Here is a 19,741-nt window from a genome sequence, read left to right on the forward strand (position 1 = left end):
TAGTCCTTACTCTCAGGGAACTTAGTGTCTGGAAGAGGCAAAAACAGCCATCTAGATTATCTTTATATCATGTGGCATCTGCTCTGAGAACAGTTTATCCTTTCAAAACTCAAGATGAAAGCTTGATTTAAAAAGTAAAATGAGAAAAAAAAAGAAAAGTGAAATAAAGTTTTCTTTTTCTTTTTAAGATAATGTACATGTGCAGATGTTTGTAGACTGACTGAAAGACCTAGTGGTGAAGAGGTTATTGAAGATATTAAAGCAAGAGTAGATCAGAGAGGAATGGGGACTGAGGACATAAGAAGTGGGGTTAGTGGCTATAGTTGTCTTGAGAAACAAAAGGGATGGTCCAATGTTATCCAGGGACATATTAAACAGATGCCCATTACTATCTTATACCTATAATGGGGAAAGAACTAGGCTTGAGAACATTAACTTAAAAAATTCTGTATGTGATTAATGTTTGTTAGGCAGGCTACCCTGCCACCTTTGACTGCCTTTGGCTCTCCATTTGCAGAGGGCATAACCTCTGGGCAGTGAAGATCAAGGTAGAGAAAGGCTTTTTCATATATTTTGCACCCAGAAAGTAGAAAACAAACACTTGTATCCAGGGCAGATAGAAGAGTCTGAAAATCATTAGGTCAGTGGCAAATTGTGGCTTATTTTCAAACAAAAGGCTGACACACAGATCCACAAATTGTATGGAAAAAAAAAATCCATGTTGTTTAGTCATCATTGTTCTAATTTTAAGAAGTAAATGATTTCAGTACGTTACAGTCCGGTGATTAGAGGGTATAAAAGCTGTGTCCAGAACAAGTACTTGTCTTCCTCATCAGAGACTTCTCAGAGGAAAAAACAAATTTTGTGTTCCTGTACTAGAGCAACTTTGGTAGATTGATATGCCATCTCATTGTTTAAGGGCTGTGGGCAATAATCAGAAGTCTTGTCTGCATAGTGTTCTCTTTTAGCTCTTTTCCTTTCTAAATGGCATTGTGCTTTCCCCATTCACTTATGTATCTACAGTTTTTCTTTAGGATTGAGGCCCTGGCAATAACGATGTAACTTCCCCCTCTCTCTCTTGTCTTTATTATTATTTTTGATATATTACCATTTCTTATGAGCATCTCTACTTTTGAAAAAAGTTTTAATGAAGTGTTTTGCCAGAACAATAAATGCTATTAGACGCTTAGAGAGATAGGTGTGAGACTCGGTTGTACCCCAGTATTACTAAAAAGAGAGAAAGAGTGATTTGCATTTGCTAATTTTTGACACATCAAGTCTTCAGTAACTTCTGCTTCCCATTGGCACACATTTTTATTAGTTCAAATCTAGTAACAATGTAAAGATGTGTAAACAGTTTATTGTTAATCATATAATAATAGTCATGTGCTCTGCAATACCAGTAATCACAGGATTGTCAATTTACTGGAAACAATAATAACTTGGCATTATTTAGAGCTATATTAAAGGGAGTAAGCTCTTGACTTGGTGAGCCTAGTTTAGTTGTTAACTCATACTGATACTCAGTGACTAAAGATTCATGCCTGGAATTGAGATTAAGAGCAGCCATAAATCAGGTGTCGAGCAAAATGTCCTCTATTTTGTAGGCAACATAACAGTTTCTTTGTCAACCCAATATTTTATGACAAGTGTAATGTTTAGTCATTAATGTCATCATCTCTCTTTACCACCAGTAGCATTTTAGCAAAATCGACCAATGCTATTAGGATTTGCTTCTGGACATATGGAGAAAAGAGATTAAGAGGCCAACACTGATTTTTAAAAGCAATAATAATCTAACAGTGAAATCCAAAAATAGCAGTGGCATTTTATGTTTTGAAAATGTAAGCTTTATAACCTCTGCTGTTTCCATCTCTGATAGGGTGAGACACTCTCCCCTGCCCCAGAGTGACCCACAACCCACATGTTATATCCTATGTCTTGAAACTCACATAATGATTTTGGCCTTTTTTACTGAATCACACAACTGTGGTCCATTCACATTTTATCCTGGTATTATAATGTTGTAATTCAATTCAACAGAGTGCTATAATAATCTATAATCTTTTACCATGTATGATAGTTTTCTTCATCTCTTTATCCTTGATTTCAGTGCTATTTATCTAAATTGGGGGATTTTTCTCTCTCCATTTTTTTCCACACAGTCTTCTCAAATTACTCCCTTTTTTCTGTTTTATTATTTCCCTCACCCCTGCTTGCTTACTTGCATTATGTTCTTTAATGCAATTTTATTTTATAACACCAAATATAATAATGCCATGTATTCTCACCAAGTGAGTCAACTCTCAAGGTATGGATTCAAGAGAATACTCATTAAAAAAAAAATCACATGCCTACTATTATGTTGGTTGCTGGTACTAATTTTTCTTACTCCCATTGTTCATAAGTACCAGTTGCTACATGAAGGCAAGTATCTTTAAGTAATGTATTTCTTTCCATAGGTTTTTTAGGTTGGAATTCTAAGAAATATTTCAGGTCCCTACGAAGAGGCTCTAGCCATGGGCTGTGGTGGATATGTCAGATTGAAGCCCAAGGGCATAGCCACATCGTTATGACAATAGTTTAAGTAGTTAAGAAGCTCAAGGACCAACAAGTGAGAATGTAATTCTCCATCAAGATTGCCAGCTGTTTTTAAGTGTTTGGAGACCAAGATGAAGACCACAAGAATCAGTGGCAGATTGTCAAAGCAATGATGCAGAAGCCTACCATTACCATTACGAGCCACAAGAGGTACAATTGTGTTTCCTGCGATGATGAAATCCTAGTTGAGCTCATTGAAAGCTGTGGTATAATTAGTTTGTGAACATTTCTAGGATCCAAAACTTTTTTTTTTTTTTAAGGAAAAGAATTATCTGAATATATAGCAAATGAAATAGTGTCTATATTTGTGAGTGAAAATGGGGATAGAAAATAATTTGCACAGTTCTCTTGCTGGCTCAAACATTCTTAATTAGATTTGTGAGTTATATAGTGGAATTGGTAACGGGGCATACTGTGAAAAAGAAATGTAGGAGACAGAAACCTTTGCTCCAAAATGTTTTACTTTAGAGCTAAATGTAGATATGTGTTTTTCTACTGGCAAAATTTAACAAGGCAGAAACATTTATCAGAATTCTTATTTTTAAATCTACCTCCATTCAAGGCAATTTTAAAGATTATGACAGTAATCTGAAACTTGAATTTTATGCAAATCTGTCTAAGCTTGGAATAGTTATGCTAATTCTGGAAGAAAGATATTATCACTTTTATTCATATTACTTTTAGTATCTTTTAGTGAATTAGATCTTTTTTATTAAATAACAAAAGTCTTACTTTCAAAATGACAAATAGAATCCTGGCTTAGGGTGGATGACTATTAAAATAACCCTTGCCTAAGCAACAAAATTATACATATTTTACTCTACCTTATACAATAATTTTTCTCCTAAAAAAGTCTTTCTGGACTCTACTAGAAGATTCAATGTATGGTTCCAACAGGAAGATTATATATAAGGCAGTAGATAGGGGTAAAGGTTTTGAAGTTGGAAAGAATAGTAGCTGGGCTCAAATACTAGCTCTTACATATACTAATAATACAACCATAGATAACAACTCTAGAGTCTTTTTGTCCCAGTAAAATATCTAATATCTTGGGTTATAGAGAATTATGTATGATAATACCTACAAATTTCTTAACGTACCATCTGACATTTAGTAAGGATTCAAGAAATAATGACTATCACAATTGGAATTATGGTGAATCTTGAGTTATTCTGTTTCCCTGTGACTCACACAAAGTCACTCCTGCCTCTTTTTAAAGATAGATTTACCATCGACTGAGGTCGAGGCAGTCTGGGATACCTCTATTGGAAGTGGTTGGTTCAATTTACTGCGAACGCTAAGATCTAAGATGGCTCTCATTGCACAGTGTTAGGTAATTATCTGCTAATTTCTATTGTGTAATTTTGTTTTCTCTAAGATATAGTCCTGTTTTATCTTTTTAAAAAAGCCTTCCTGAAGTTAGAGTTTACTATACTTTGGTGGCCAATGTTTACTGTACTGTGGAAAGCATTTTGTACATGGGGGAGGGACGTACTAGTCTACGTCTTTGAATATAAGTAAGGGGTTTGATATTTTCACCTGAGATACACAAGACCATCCTGTATAAACTTCTTATCTAGTAGATGATATAACTGGGGAGTAGTGGAGTGATATGATGTGATCAAATGACTAGAGCTATAATCGGAATCCAGGACTCTTGACTTTTGGTTCTGTAGCATATGGCTCCTCTCTACAATTCTTATTTTCTTAAGGATTATAGGAAACATCCATTTAAATGTGCCCATATAAAAATTTCTTACATTGAATGCTATTTCTAAATTGTAAATGGTATGTTTATTAGGCTATGTGAGATATTTCAGATACTATTCAGTTATTAGAAATAAGTATTTGACTCTGTAAATTCCTGTCAAAGAGAAGTCTAATGCTTAGTAATGAAAGTCTTCTTCACAACCTTGATGGTACTATCCGGGTTATTCCTGACTTCTCTTTCTCTTTTCACATCTTGTGATTTAAGTGATTCTTGGTTACTCAGTACTTAGGAAATGCTAAATGCCTTGCCATCAAGCATGGTTCCATCAGTATATTTGGAGGTGGCCCAAAACCCCAGCTCACTGTGAAAATTGCCATGACATCACTGCCCAGGCTCTATCTCCCTGGGATAAATAGTGAACTTCAGTTTCCATTGCTGCCTGTTTAGTGCCTGAAATGAATGGACACACATTTCTTATTCCTAGAGTTGAAAACCAATGGAAAAAAATACTTAAGTAGTCCACTGCTGAAAACAAGAGGTTTATACTTAGGGTGGATACACATTTCTTGGATTTTATTAGAGGTTATGCAACCATTTTTGGCTTCAGTTGTATCATTTGCTTTCATGTTAACATGAAATAAAAAAGATAGGGTGGAAGAAGTGGAAGATATAAATCAGTGTACCTGGCTATTTACATTGTGAGAATAGAACCGTGATTAATGTACTGAATGGTGTTATGTAAAACTAAACTATTGAAATCGCACAGATGATTTAAGTTGGATTAATATCCTGAAGCTGTATGTTTAGTGACTTATTAAGGGCATGAATTATTTTGACCATCTTAATGATTTACAAGGTTAGTAGCAGCTATGACAATAGAATGGGAAATTTTCTTAAGATGATAGAATATGAGATAAATGGTTTTAGTTCTAGCAAATTTGTATCAATAATTTTTTACTGTATTTCATGGGTGGGGGGAGAATTGTTTTGTATTAGTTGTGTTATTTAGACTATGTAGTCAGTGCCATGCAGGTTTCATATGGCACATGGCATTCTATAATCATGTGTCTCCCATTTCACCACCAACAAATCCACATAAAAGCCCCATAAATCACACAGAAAACTGTTCTGGGCAGTCTCACGGTGGCTGGGGTGTTATTCGTAATACTAAATGTTATGACTTGAAGCCCTTCAAAACCTTTTCTCTTCCAGGAAAAGGCATTGTCATACCTGTGATCGTCACATCAAATGCTAACAATATAATCTTCATAATCTATCAAGGTAAGCCTCCTGCATGTTTTATAGAAAAAGGAAATTGGGGCATGGAAAGCTTAAGCAAATCAGAAACTATCCTAGGCCAATCTGATGCCAAAACCTGTTCTTAGTCAATGCTCTAGATTCTCTGTGTTACAGGTGTCAAGCCTTCGCTCCCTTTGCATTTCAAAATCCTCCTATTTTATTGGTTCCCTTTATTCTCACTTCTAATTAGACCTCTGCGTAAGCTCCCATTCTTCATTCAGCTATCTGGTATTAGCTGGCCAATTTCTTACTTTTGAGCCTAGCTCTGACCTTATTGCTCTAAGGAGACCCAGAAACCTTATATTAGGGGTACCTTCTACTTGTGGGGTTGTTCCTGCTGTTTTGTTGATTTGGAGAGGGATATTGATCACTTTCCTAATCAATTTACACTTGGGAAGTCAGAATGACAAAGTAGCAAGAGCCAAGATACAGAGTAAGATCAAAGTAGATTCAAATCCTGGGCCCAGTGTTTGCTGCTTAATCACTTCAGGCAAATTTTTGTGCCTCACTGAGCCTTCCTTTCCTAGAAGATATGATTTCTAAAAAGATTTAGTGAAGGAATATATAACAAAATAATCTGGAAAATTAGTTTCTTTTCTACCTAATTGGTTCAAAGCAGTGGTATAATTCTATTCTTATTACTGCTTCAAATATCACCATCATTTATTATTTAATACTCATTCTACCTCTACATGCATGATCTGCGTTGTGGTGTGCTAGAACCGGGACTTTGTCAGAGCTTCTGAGGATATGAGAAATGTAAGTGCCACTAGGACCATGTCCAATATGATGGAAAAGTTTACTGTCCCCAGAAAATTCAATTATTTTCCTACATTCACCTCCCTCCATAAGTCAGGCAGGTTCATTTGACTATTTCTGGCCAATGGGTTGTGAGGGGGAAATAATGTGATTCTCTTCCAGATAAAATACATTTATGAGCAGGTATGTGGTCTTCATCTCTCTGGGAAGTAGATTGTTCTTTTTGACATCATTAAAGATAAAAGTAGCCCAAATCTCTGTGACATTGATTAGAAGCTACAGAACCCATAAAGGATCTACTATGAACAACACCAAACCCTTTTACTTATGTGGAGATTCTGTGGTGTGTTTGTTATTGCAGCTAACTTTACTAGTACTTTGGAGAAGTCTGTTTTTTTTTTCTTTTTTTAATACAGTAGGGTTATAGGTAGCTAGAAAATATTAAGAAGAATTGCAATGGATTACCCAAGTGATATAAGTAAACACTAATAGGAAAAGTCACTATTACCAGTAATAATGTGGTTCCATATAAAGAGAAAAAAAATTTTCTAACATTTTTTAAATGAAAATATAAACATATATTTTTTTCTTTTTTTCCCTAACATTTTTAAAGCCACTGTTTTATCGTACTGAATATTTTCTTATAGGATTTCCTATGGGATTGATTCAGTCCAGCCATGTTTGGTATTAAATTCTCCAATAAAAAGAAAACAAAATGAAACTAATTATATCATAGCAGGTCAAGTTAATACTTTGTCTAATCTAGGATTCACATCTCTTATATTGTCAAAAATAAATATTGTGAAACAAGAGTGGGAACTCTAGAACTGTTCACTACTGAATATCATCTATAACAACAATTGAATTTACAAAAAAAAATGATGTACCAAAGTTTCACAATTCAATCATTTCGCTTTTTGTAATGACAAAGTTAGAGTAATGACACAGCTACCCAATCAACATCACAGCGATTTCCCTATAACTGGTTGGATAGCTTATACAGATACTATGTCCAGCAGGACAGTTGAACTGGAATGCTTTAATATCTCAGACTTTCCTAAGTTATCTGCCCAAATATTGTATTTGATAGTGTGGAGACACAGATTAAGTTTTTATTTCATATTCTGTATGATTTGCTTTCGATTTTGTGGTTGATGAGTGGATGACATTTAAACTATAGATGAGATGTCTTATAGTTGATGAAGTTTTGGATTTAATTGGAAAGGTCAAAAAGATATTTCACATTATTCTTTAATTTTACATTTCTACGCCAAAAATTTTAATTATTGTTGTTTTGTTAATGATGGTATAATGAATGAGCAGGATAATGGCAGAATGGAGTATACCAGAATTACAGTTGAGCTGGAAGTCAGGAGTCCTGTGGTTTCCTCCTGGCTTTCTTACAAATGGATTTGGTTACCCGAGTGACCTTGGGCTGGTCACATAACTGTTCTGGGCTTTATTTTCTTTACCTGTAGACTGAAGATATTGATACTCTCTACGGTTAGACTCATAGGATCAATGTGCACACCAGATTAGCTAACTCTTGTGAAAAAGCTTAATGATATACACATGTTATATTTACATTTTTTAATAAAACTTGTGGACAAATAGATAAATAGGGAATCATTTATTTGGTGAGTCCATTCTCCTGGTCCTTTGTCTTCCAACTTCCACTAAATCTGTTCCAGTCTCCTCTTGCAGACGTTTCCTGACCTTTCACCCCATCCCCAAATCTTGACCAAATGCTCCTTATCTATGCTCCAGAGAACCCTCTGCGTAACTACATTATAGCACTTACTGCATTACATCGACAGGATATATGTCTGCTTGTCTCTTCTTCTAGACAGTGGAATTCTTGAGAGCTGTTGCAATGTAGTTTGTATTTTTGTATCTCTCAGTCCCAGGATAATGCTTGGCAACGTTGTCAATGCTCCTAAATGTTTACCAAACTGATCATAAAGCCTAGAGACACTATGATGACTACTATATTTTTAAACAAATATTCTCATTTAAAAATATCATTCTACTTGCCTCGTTGACAATTTATAATACATAGGATGTTGCAATTTCTAGTTGGAAACCTTTTAATTTCTTAATTAGCTTCCTACAATTTATGTTACACCTAGTAGAGAGCATTAAGAGGGTAATTATTTTTTTCTACTTCTAATATTACTAGGACTATTTTTTGCAAAACATGAAAATTCTTTGCAACTTTTTCCTTTTAAAGTTCTACCAAGCAGTTTATGGAATGGCAACCTGCCAAATGGTGATCCATTTTCTCAAAAACATCGTTTGAGACCATGCCAACCAGGCACACTGAGCTTATCTACTGCATCATAGTACAGTCACATAATTCGTGCAAAATTATGTTTGACATTAAATTATAAACCCTTAGTGTAATAATAAAAAAATAAATAACCCTAAAAGCAAATTAAAAATATGTTTTCACTGGAGCAGGTTATTAGCCCACTGGAAACTTGATCTGTAGTAGTCAATCCATGGGCATGCTTCCATTTCTGGAGGGGTTTGAAGTTTCTCTCTGTGCAGAGAAAAATCCCTAATTCATGAAAGGAAAATTAGCTAATAAAATAATTTTTTCCTCCTGAACTGCTCTGTTGATGAAAACATGTCCACTGCAATTTTAGAAATGAGTGACTTTTCAAATAAAGTAGTTTGTGTTGCCATAAACAGAAGGATGGTAAGGCCATTGACGTTCTTTGCCAAAGGAAAGAGTAGCCAGCTGTGTCCAGCTTTTTTTTTTTTTCTCTCTCTCTACTGCAGTATTCACATAAATAGTCTCTTCTTTGGGCTGTAGTAGGCCAAATGAAAGCCCATCAAAGAGAATCTGGATTCTCTCTGAATTTGTGCATTCTGAAGCTTCACTCAGAAAAGAAAAAAAAAAAAAAAAACACGTGCACACAAGAAGACCCATAAAAAATCTTAATATGTTGAAAAATACTTCTATTTTATGACACCTACCATTTCAACCTTTGTAATTTTGTCTGTCCCAGTTGTTTTTTTTCAGAGGTAGATGGGCTGAAAATTATAGATTAAGATTTTAGCGGTATGTAAATGGTGATTCCTAGCTTCTGATATATAAATCCAGGAGTTTGTGTTCTGGTTAAAGCACAGCTCTCTGCAGTGTGGGCTGCCCTTAAACTGGAATTAAATTGTTATGTAGGTACCTCCCATGATAAACCACAATAACAACTATGCAGTCACAACCAAGTGTATCTCCAACTTATTTATTTATGAGGTTTAATTTTAATTGGTTTTCATATAAGTATAATACTTACCCTTGCTTAGCTGTAGTTAAAAATTAGTATTGTTTTTCTTGTAGTTAAAATATATTTTCTCATCTGTATAAATGTTTATGAAAGATAACGTGTATTCCTTTATGAAAACATCAAAACGGGGTATGTTTTCTTTAATGTAATGAGAAGTAAAGCCCACAAATCAGACAGACTGCATCTGTAGGGAAGATACAAGACTGCATTTTACCCAAGATAACATTTCAAAATGATTGCCAGGTAACCCACAAAATTGAAATGTGTTCTGCTGCCAAATTCATTTTAGCATCGGGAATTAATTTTTCAATGTGTTTTTGGAAGTAAGAGGTGAATTAATTATTGCAGGCGCTATGATACCATTGGAAGTCTGATGCTAGAGTGTGATTCAGATGAACACGGAACCGATAATATAATTGAACTTAGCTCCTTTCTCTTTCAAGGGCTCTTTTACATGACAACACAATATTCACACTGCTCCTAGGGATACCTTTGGCACTTCTACAATTCTAATTTCTTTCCACGCTTGCACAGTTCATTGTTGATTCTTGGAACCCAAGCAGGATGGAGGGGAATGGAGCAGAGCTCGGTGTCCAACGGCCTTTCTCGAGTAAGCCCTGGGTCCCTGGTTAGTTCAGGGAGCATTTGCAAGTTTTCCAGAGAGAGCAACTTCTCTTCTTAGTGAGGAATCAAAGCTTTGCTAGCAATGTCAATGGGATTCATGAGTCTAGAGAGGTTGAAGGTGAATTCACCCATCAAGGCACTAGGATTGATCGTGCAGTCTCCTGGGAAAGCTGTACATTTAGGCCCATGATGGGTATGCACAATCACCTTGCAGGAGCAGAAGACAGATCAGGTGGTTTAAATTTTCCCAACAGACAGGTGTGGAATGCTGTCAAGTAATACATGTTTGCCCTTGATATTAGAGATCCAGAAGACTTTCAGCAGTTAAAAATAAGTCCCAGGCCTACAGATGGGAATGGAATGACAGTGGCTGAACAGGCAGCATCATCTGTCTCTACTGGCAGTTACTTTTCCTCTGTTTCTCCTTTCCCTCAGTCTTCTGGTGTATAATGTGTTTGTCTTTCTCTTTGTTTGTTTGTTTGTTTGTTTGTTTCTTTTTCTTTCTTTCTTTGTCAGTATATCATCTTTTGGAAGAGATCAGTCAGCATAGCATATTAACATTTTTCTGATAGTATTGGTTAAGAGGCTCCCATTTTTTTTCTTTCAAGAATAATGTGTATTAAAAAAACTTTAGATGGCAACGCAAAGATTGTTTGAAAAAAAAAAAAAAAGCAGTGGCTTAAGTACTGCAGATGGTTTTCTGGGACAACCGGCTTCGTCAGCTCCATCTACTCGGTCAAAGGCTCATTGGTTATGAGTTAGTGGCACTTATATTTGGCCTTTGAGTTTCAGATTGAACATCTCTTCTCTGACTAAATTTTATTACTATGTAATAAAATAAAATCCAAGGTACTTAAACTCTTTTTAATGAGGACTACCAAAACATTTTTAAAGTTATTCTGTGGCTCTCCCCTTCTCCTCTCCATATTTTAATGAGTTTTGCAGGGGGGAAAAAAAAAGAACATTTAGACCTTGTCTGTATAACATTAATATAGTGATGGAGGCATAAAAAATTTAGATCAGCAGTCATGTCAAATATGAAAGAAAACAACCAAGGTTTTCTCTTCTTTTTCCTGCTGAATCAATCAGATTAACTAGGTGTTTGTTCAGAATGAAGGCCATTAAAGCTGTTTTCACGTACACACTATTTCTCTTAGTTGTCCTTTTGTTTTTCTATCTTGACCATTTGTTTATTTTAGCCTTGGGTTTGGACCTCCATGTTCCCTTAAAGAAAACAACAAACAAACAAACCACAAACTGCCAATTCTAGTATTTTCTGAAGACTTTTTTCTTTTTTAAACTGGGGAATTGACATTTTAAACTATGAGACTCAGTTTATTAGCTAGAACACAAAGTTTGGGTTCTTTGCTGATACACCCAGTCAACTATTATATACATACATGGACATGCATCTACTCTGTTAAAGAGGACTGGAAGCAGCCAGTCTCTTGTTATTTCTGTTAAATATCATATTGACTACTTGACTACATGGTCATTCTGTTGTAGGCTTCCTCTCCACTATAAAAATAAAGTGGACAATTAAGGCAATATCATAGCTAAATCAGGTAAAATTACCTTAGCCGAGTTATTGAATCGAAAGGAAAAATTTTTTTAAATGATTCACTCTTAACGTTTCAGTAAGAAGCACTATGGGCTCTTCTTCAGGCATTCTGCATGCAGTTATTTGAAATTGCACTAATTTTGTATCAGATAAAGAAAATTACACATATCTTCCCAAACCAACACACACAGCAGAGCACACTGGCTATGTCTCCTGCTAGCATATGGTATTCATCATTAGCAGTAGCGGCAGCAGCCACCTCTTTTAGTTGACTGGTAGAAAATAGAGCTCCAACTCAAATCTCTGTCTGTTCACCATAGCTTTTTCCAGTTAAATTGGTACCACAATCTGTATGGTTTCATCACTCCATTGGCAGTTTAATATAAACATCTGTTTCCAGTCTTTTATATCCTATCTGAGATTTATTCAGTCCCTCTGACTTATCTGTCCTTCTCTCCTCCTCCATTTATTTCCCTTGACTTCCAAATGATGTTATATTTTCCAATATTTCCTTGATCTTTTGCTCAGATGTGTGCATCACTAAATGTATTTAATTAACCTGTTTTTTGTTGTTTTTTTTTTCTTGTGGAGCCAGGACTATTTGTTTATAATCTGTTCTCTCCCTGGGCATCCTGAAGCTGTTTACTCTCACGGCGCAATTTTCCTTGGAAATAAAATAACATGACTTCGGGTTTCAATGGTGGAGGAGATTATTTCATTGTGATCGGTGTCAAGATCAAACTGTGAAGAATTTCATTCAAGTTAAATGATTTTGTCTCTTCTCCTCCCATATTTGCATTTACTACTGTATCATGCAAAGATTTGAAAGTCCTACTGCTCAGGATTCATATTATTTTGCTTTCTCTTCTATTAAATTTCTAATGTCGGAAAGTAAGGGCATTTCCTGCGAGGTAATAATCTAGGGTAGAAGCAGAGACCCTGAATCAAAGACAGTAGAGTCTTTTAATTCAGCTATTGGTTAAATGTCAGGAAATGTCCGGCCCAGAGGTCATTATTGTTAAGTCAAATAGAAAGCTTTTATTTTCCTATCGCCTTTTGATTTTGGGAGCTGTTCATAAAGACTGATGCTGGGTAAGTCACTAACTACATGGTAATGGTGGAATTCTGTAAACAATTGGCAAGCAGAACTTTGTTCTTGTTGTCCCATTAAGCTGAATATGAGGTGTTAAATATAATGAAATGTGGTGAGTGAAGTGTTATTTTCCTATTGGTTACTGTAACAGTCATTAACAAGTAGGACACGACTAGTACGAAAATAGAATACTGTATCCATGACAACACAGAGTTCAGCTTTTCCATTTTCAGCAAATGGGGCAGCAATTACTTAATATTTTCTTGATTTATTAATTTCCTTATAAGTGGGAGTAACAAGGAGACTCTTGAACTGGGCAGTTAATAGCCCAAATTAGCTACAATTTTTAGTTACATCATTTATATAACCATTTACTCATTCATTCTTGCTAACATTTGTTGAGATTCTACTACATGGTAGACACTATGCAAACAGAAGTGAGTGAGCATAATTTCTGTCCACAAGGTATTCATGGCCTAATTAATGCAGTGGTTCTCAAAGTAAGGTCTCCGAATGAGCAGCATCAGCACCACTGGGAACTTGTGAGAAATGCAGGTTTTCTAGGCCTTTCCAAGACCTACTGAATTGCACATGCTGGAGTGAGGCCCAGTGATCTATGGTTTAACAAGCCCTCCAGGTGCTTCTGGTGTTCCCTAGCATTTGAGAACCACCAGGTGCATGGGGATATTGAAAACTTTTCAACTAATAATGTCTTACTTTATATCCAAAATGATTATAAAATAAGAAGATACTTCCATGTTAGAGAGTTATAATTGTATAGAAAGTCGAGGTTCTACAAATATTTACCCTTTTAGTTTATGGCCAAGAAGTACAGGCCATTGATTAGCTTCATGTGAGTGAGTCAAATCACAATGAAAATTTAAGATCTGACTGAAAATCTTATAAATTCCATGGGTCTTGCTACATCTCTTTTGTGAGCATATTGTTTCATGAATATTAAAAGACTATCTTTTAAGATAGAATTATATATTAATAGATGCTTGAAGGAAGTATTACCATTGTATATATAGTAAAATCCAGAGTCTACCACAATGCTCGACAGATAAATGTTCAACAAATGTCCAGCCCGTTCATGGATTTAAATCTTGAAAAAAATCACATCAGATTTCCACTTATTTCTTCTTTTGCAAAATGAAGGTGGAAGTAGGCATTATAGAATGCTCTCTCTCAGATCTTTCAATCTGAGTGTTTTGTTATTCTGTCATTGGAAGCCTATATTTATTAATACAAGCTTCCCCCATCCCTCTTGTATAAATGTATATATATAGACACACACGCAAAACATATATGTGCACATAGAATCAATTTTCCTGTCTATATTTCTCTATTACTTATTAAACCTTGATTCTTAGTATAATTACATCTGAGTTTTTCTCTATAATCACGGCCTTGAATCTTCGCCCACTCAGAGCTGCATGTGTGTTCTTCCAAGCCATTACTCTATACCCGGAACTGCCTTCTCTTGAACACGCCACAGGATACTTCACCCTTTTACTCTTAGGAGCCCATCTGTTCTGTGAAGCATTCCAATGACAATAACCACCTACCACTTTGTGCTGTTATACACTTATCTTTTCCCTTCCTTCCTCCTGTTGATCTTGAGTGTATTACTTAAGATGTGTACTTTTGTTCTTCCTTTGCTTTTAAATTATAACTGGTGACATGTGCTGTAAACTCACAAAAAAATGATATTTCACAGAGGGACATCCAACATTTCAGGTAGAAGAATTTATAACAATAGGACAGCCATACGAAGCAAGAGTTGCATGCAGGTGGGGTAATAGATCAGCCCAATGGTTTAGCATAGTGTCAAGTTATTTATAGTTCAGGTGTGAGCCCTGTGGGACCACTTACCTATCATCTGCTAGAGTTGAAAACTGTAGCTCTGTCATACACAGACATTTTGAAATGAGGATGATGGTATGGGCAGTGTGGTGGTGGTGGTGGGGATTGTACGGTGTGCAAACAGTGTACAAGCCATAGGACCTGGGTTTGGATTCCCTCACCACTATTCCGTTGCTCTGTAATCCTAAAGAAATGAAAGGATCTTTCTGCATCTATTTCCCCAAATTTAAAGTTATGAAAATAATCCTCACATTTTAGTATTGCTATGAGGTTGAAGTGAAATAACGCATATTTGGAAGAATGCATCACAGGGCCTGACATAAGCCAGTTCAACATATGTCTATATCTGTAATCCAAACTTCTATCAAGAAACAAAAACCTGCCTACCTCTCTCTCCATATGAATTGTACCTCAAGTCCTTGGTATCAACATGCGGAAGAATAAAGGCATCCCACCCTTTCCCTGTAGTCTACTGCTGAGTTCTATCACTGGGTGAATGGTGTTGCTATTCAGATAATATCCTAAGTCAGAATGTCTCTCATCTCTCACTTTGTATAGTTAACAAAGACTAAAAACAGATGGCTTTTACCTTCCGTCTTTACTCCTGCAATTAACTCCTTAAATACTCAAAGTAACTTGCTTGTATCGCAGTATAGTCTCTAAGGCAGCCTTTCAATTCCCAGTTTAGGATGTTCAATTCATTCTCCTTATGAACGGAGATCATACCAGGGAGATATTTTTTTTTTATTTTTGATTTATTTTAAAGATTTTATTTATTCATGAGAGACACACAGAGAGAGGCAGAGACACAGGCAGAGGGAGAAGCAGGATCCATTCCTCCATGCCCGATGCAGGACTTGATTCCAGGTCTCCAAGATCCCACCCTGGGTTTAAGGAGGCCCTAAACTGCTGAGCCACCCAGGCTGCTCTCAGGGAGATCTTTAAAACAAAACACTTGATCATGTTACTCTATTTCAAGTCAGTTAATGATTTCCTACAATCTTTTAGATAAAATTCAAATGTTTTAATGATGTAGCACTCTAAGCACTCTCTATTTTCAAGAATAAGTCTCCTTCTCCATTCACCCTGACCTCTCTCGTCACTACTCACATTTCTCTACAGTGACCTTGAATACATCACTTTTTGTCTCTCTTTAGGTTCTACCAAGAGCAGAGCTGCCTGAGGCAAGGGCTTGGTGGCAAAGAGTTTATTTGTGTGGTTAAATAAGGGAGCAGGAATAGAGAGGTAAGGTGTTTTTGTCAGGGTATGTCATTGAAGTGCCTATGTGGGCCACAGGGCTTCATTCCTTGAAACCTCTGAGAAGCCTATAATACTCCCAGAATTTTCAGGTGGACAAGAGGCTGAGTCATTCATCCACTGGTTGGGTGTGATACCCCAACACTTCAGCTGCATTTATGCAGAGGCTAAGTGACTTCTAGAAGTTTAGAAAGTCCCTGAATTGGGGAATGCTTGGGTGGGATGCTTACTGAATTTGTGCAGAACTGTGTATCATAGCTGCTGCTGGAATCACAGATGGGCCAGAGGAACATGACATAGGTCAACAAAGAGATAGCTTCCCTGTGGTCTGTTCTTATGTCTTTGCATGACTTATTACCATGTGCCTAAAATGTGTTCATTGCCTCTTCTTCTCCAAGTTCATATTGTTAACTCATACTGATGTATCAAGTTGCAGTTCCAGAGTCGGCCCTACCGGGGGCTTTCCCCTGGTCACAGATATTGTCCGAAAGTCTTTCTTTTTGATATCCACAGCATTCAGGGTCATGCTGCACTGTGCCCCATGGCACAAGAAATGGCACATATTGCTTTATTTCTGCCTCTAGAATAAAAGCACTTTGAAGGTGGGAAATGTATCTTGCTTGTCTTTGTTTCTATTTGAAGTACAGTGCCTGGATACTCTAGATTTTGCATCAGTATTTGTTGAATAAACAAAAGCATGAATGAACTGAAGAAATTGAATCCCCTAGACTAATCTTTATAAGTCATCATTTCTTATGTCATCTCATCAATAATCATCACTAACTGTACCCCACTGACACATTATGACTATATTCTTTTACTTGACTTTCCAGAGTTTCTATAATGTAATCCCAAGTTGCTTTTATCATCTGATTTCCCATTGCCCCCATTTATTAGTTTTTTACTCCAGACACACTGCTCGCTCACTGTCTTTTATACAGCCTGCTAGATCTCCACCCTCATGCCCTTGGGCATCCTAGTCTGTTTTTTAAATGCATGCCTGACTCTTACACATGTTTAGAGGCTGTGTTTAAACCTGTTTTCCTAAAAAGAAAAACTCTTCTTGACAATTAGTGCATGGTGGTCATTTTCTCTCCTTTGGATCTTTGCATTTTTTTGTGGTCTAATAATTACTAACAATGATACCTCACATATGTCATCTGCATGTACTGTATCTCCTCAATTAGATTTGATGTTTCTTGAGGTCAGATTCTCATCTTATATATACTTTGGGATGTGATTCTATTTCTTAGTATCTAATTCAGTGCCTGGAATGGGATATTGCATATAGTGCAAGCTCAATGCTATTTCTTAATTGGTAGGCAGACTATTCAGAGATTTACTTACATATCAGTCATTTCAAACACACTTGTGACTCTAGATAATCAGAATAGAATGGCATGCTACAAAAACAACAACAACAACAACAACAACAACAACAACAAAAACAGTAGCCTTGACCTGACTGATGGAGAAAAGCAGGTAGACATTTGCTCAAAACTTTGATGATAGAAAAAAAAAAACTTTGATGATAGGAAAGGAAAATATTATTTAGAAGTGTTCAGTAAAAGAGAACATAAAGAGGGATTACTTAACAAAGCAATCTGAGAATCTTTCCTAGAACAATGACACTTTACTGAATATAAAAATAACCAGAGAATGTAAGTTTATTTTTGAAAAAATTTAAAGCAGTTCTAAATTCCTCTTCTGAAATTTGCTTAACACATTTATTTGATTTTATAGGGTTTTAATGAGGGGAAGTGAGATGTGGTTAAATGGCCTCAAAACATGCTAGTTATTGATTATGGCTATTGCATTTTACAAATTATTAATATTTAAAACTTGGCATTTTAGTTTTGGAAGAACTAAAAACAAGTAGAGGGATTTTGTTTTGTTTTTTTTGTAAAGAACTGGGAGGGTAGGGGTTACAGGTGGGTAGGTATAGATTGCAAAGTAATACCTCTGTATACTCTCGATAAAAAAATATCACTACTATGTAGTATTTAATAAAAAAAATACTCAAATACTGAAAAACATCTTATTTGATTTGCATCCCTTTAAGGAGTAGAAGTGCAAATATGGATATAATATTGGCAATCTAACTTTTGACTCTTAGTATCATTAATATTAGACCAATTACAAACTATGGAAATTATACATGTTTAAATAGACAATGGTTAAATTAATCAATGAAGCCAAACTAAGAGACCATATTGAATGATAGGAAAATCATTTGTTAATATTTAATGAATTGACCAGACAGATCTTCATTTAAATTATATCTCATAAGCTTTAATTATAATTGAATTCTGACTTTTTCAGCACAATATGGTGTTCAGGTTAATTCTGTGGTTTTACCTGTTTTTCTTTTTTTTTTAAATAAGATAAACCCAAACAAAAGATTTGCTTATCATATGTTAGAAAAAGAAAAAAAGAAAGGATTAAAAAGAATCTCTCCCACCCTCACTTGGCTACCTTCCCTTTAATTCTTCCAACATTAATACAATGTTGCTGACTATGTTATGTTGTTACTAGGTTGTGTCAAATCAAGAGAATAATTGGACATTAAGATTCATCTCTGAATACATTAATTAGATGATTTCTTTATTTCTGTCTTAAGTTACTAACGATTTCCTCTCCATAACTAGGGAAGCTCTGTAAGAACTCATTATCCTTTTGGGACTCTATAGCTACTTTAAGATGATTTTTGGTGAATGTGGTCGTTCTGGTTACAGTAGACTCTACATTAAGTTCCAAAAACTAAAATTGTAAAAAGAAAGGGTACGGTTTACATTTAAAAGGTTTGCCCCTCAGGAGGTTATTTCTTTTCAGAGGGAATTTGTTCCACAACAATGGTACCTATAGAGAGTCATGAGGACCCCATGAATACTAATATGCTCATCAGGATAATCTTTGAAAAGTTGTATTTTCTCTGAGTGCTGAAATTCTACAAATCATGTGGAAGACATGGGCCATAATTCTCTTCAGCTCCGAGGTTGTGTGCCTTGTCACACTGGGAACTCATTATGAGCAGGTTCTTGGGCAGATTTGTCTCTGTGTTCCAAGTGCCTTGCCCAGTGCCCAGTGCAATAGCTACTGAATAAATGATTCCTTATTAGCTAATTCATAAAGTCATTTAACCTTCTCCAGTCTATGGATGCTAAACCAGAAATTATCTGAAGGCCTATCCAGTTGTAACATTCTATGAACTTCAAGCAGGCATCTTTCTATGGACAGTGACAATTTTTCAAAAAAGAAAAATTCAATAAAATGTCTCAAGGAATTTATTCCATCATAATAGATCAAATTGCTGTAATTTAATGGCATTTCCTGTGAGTCAAATTTGACTTTATTTTCTAAAAAGGTTTTATGTATTTATTTGGCAGAGAGAAAAAGAGAGCACAAGCAGGGGGAGTGGGAGAAGGAGAAGCAGGCTCCCCACTGAGCAGGGAGCCTGATGCAGGGCTTGACCCTAGGACTCCTGGATCATGACCTGAGTCCAATGCAGATGCTGAACTGACTGAGCCACCCAGGTGTCTCTCAAGTTTGACTTTAAAGTGATAAAAAAAAATTAATCAGATGTTTAACATTTCTTAGTAATCAATACATACAGTTGAAATTTATCAAATCTTAATCCCAGAGAAGGCTAGGCTGATGAGCTAACGGAGTTCAGAGCTGAT

General features: G+C 35.8%; 1 long non-coding RNA gene across 1 annotated transcript in view; it reads left to right on the plus strand.

The window, feature by feature from the left end:
- Window positions 1–19,741, plus strand: part of LOC121481806 — a 61,811-nt gene that overhangs the window by 10,922 nt on the left and 31,148 nt on the right. Inside the window, exon 3 of the long non-coding RNA XR_005985424.1 lies at window positions 5,525–5,593. This is a non-coding gene — a long non-coding RNA (uncharacterized LOC121481806). The remainder of the gene's footprint in view (window positions 1–5,524; window positions 5,594–19,741) is intronic.

The sequence above is a fragment of the Vulpes lagopus genome, chromosome 24 (genome assembly GCF_018345385.1).
Source record: "Vulpes lagopus strain Blue_001 chromosome 24, ASM1834538v1, whole genome shotgun sequence".
Classification (NCBI taxonomy): domain Eukaryota; kingdom Metazoa; phylum Chordata; class Mammalia; order Carnivora; family Canidae; genus Vulpes; species Vulpes lagopus.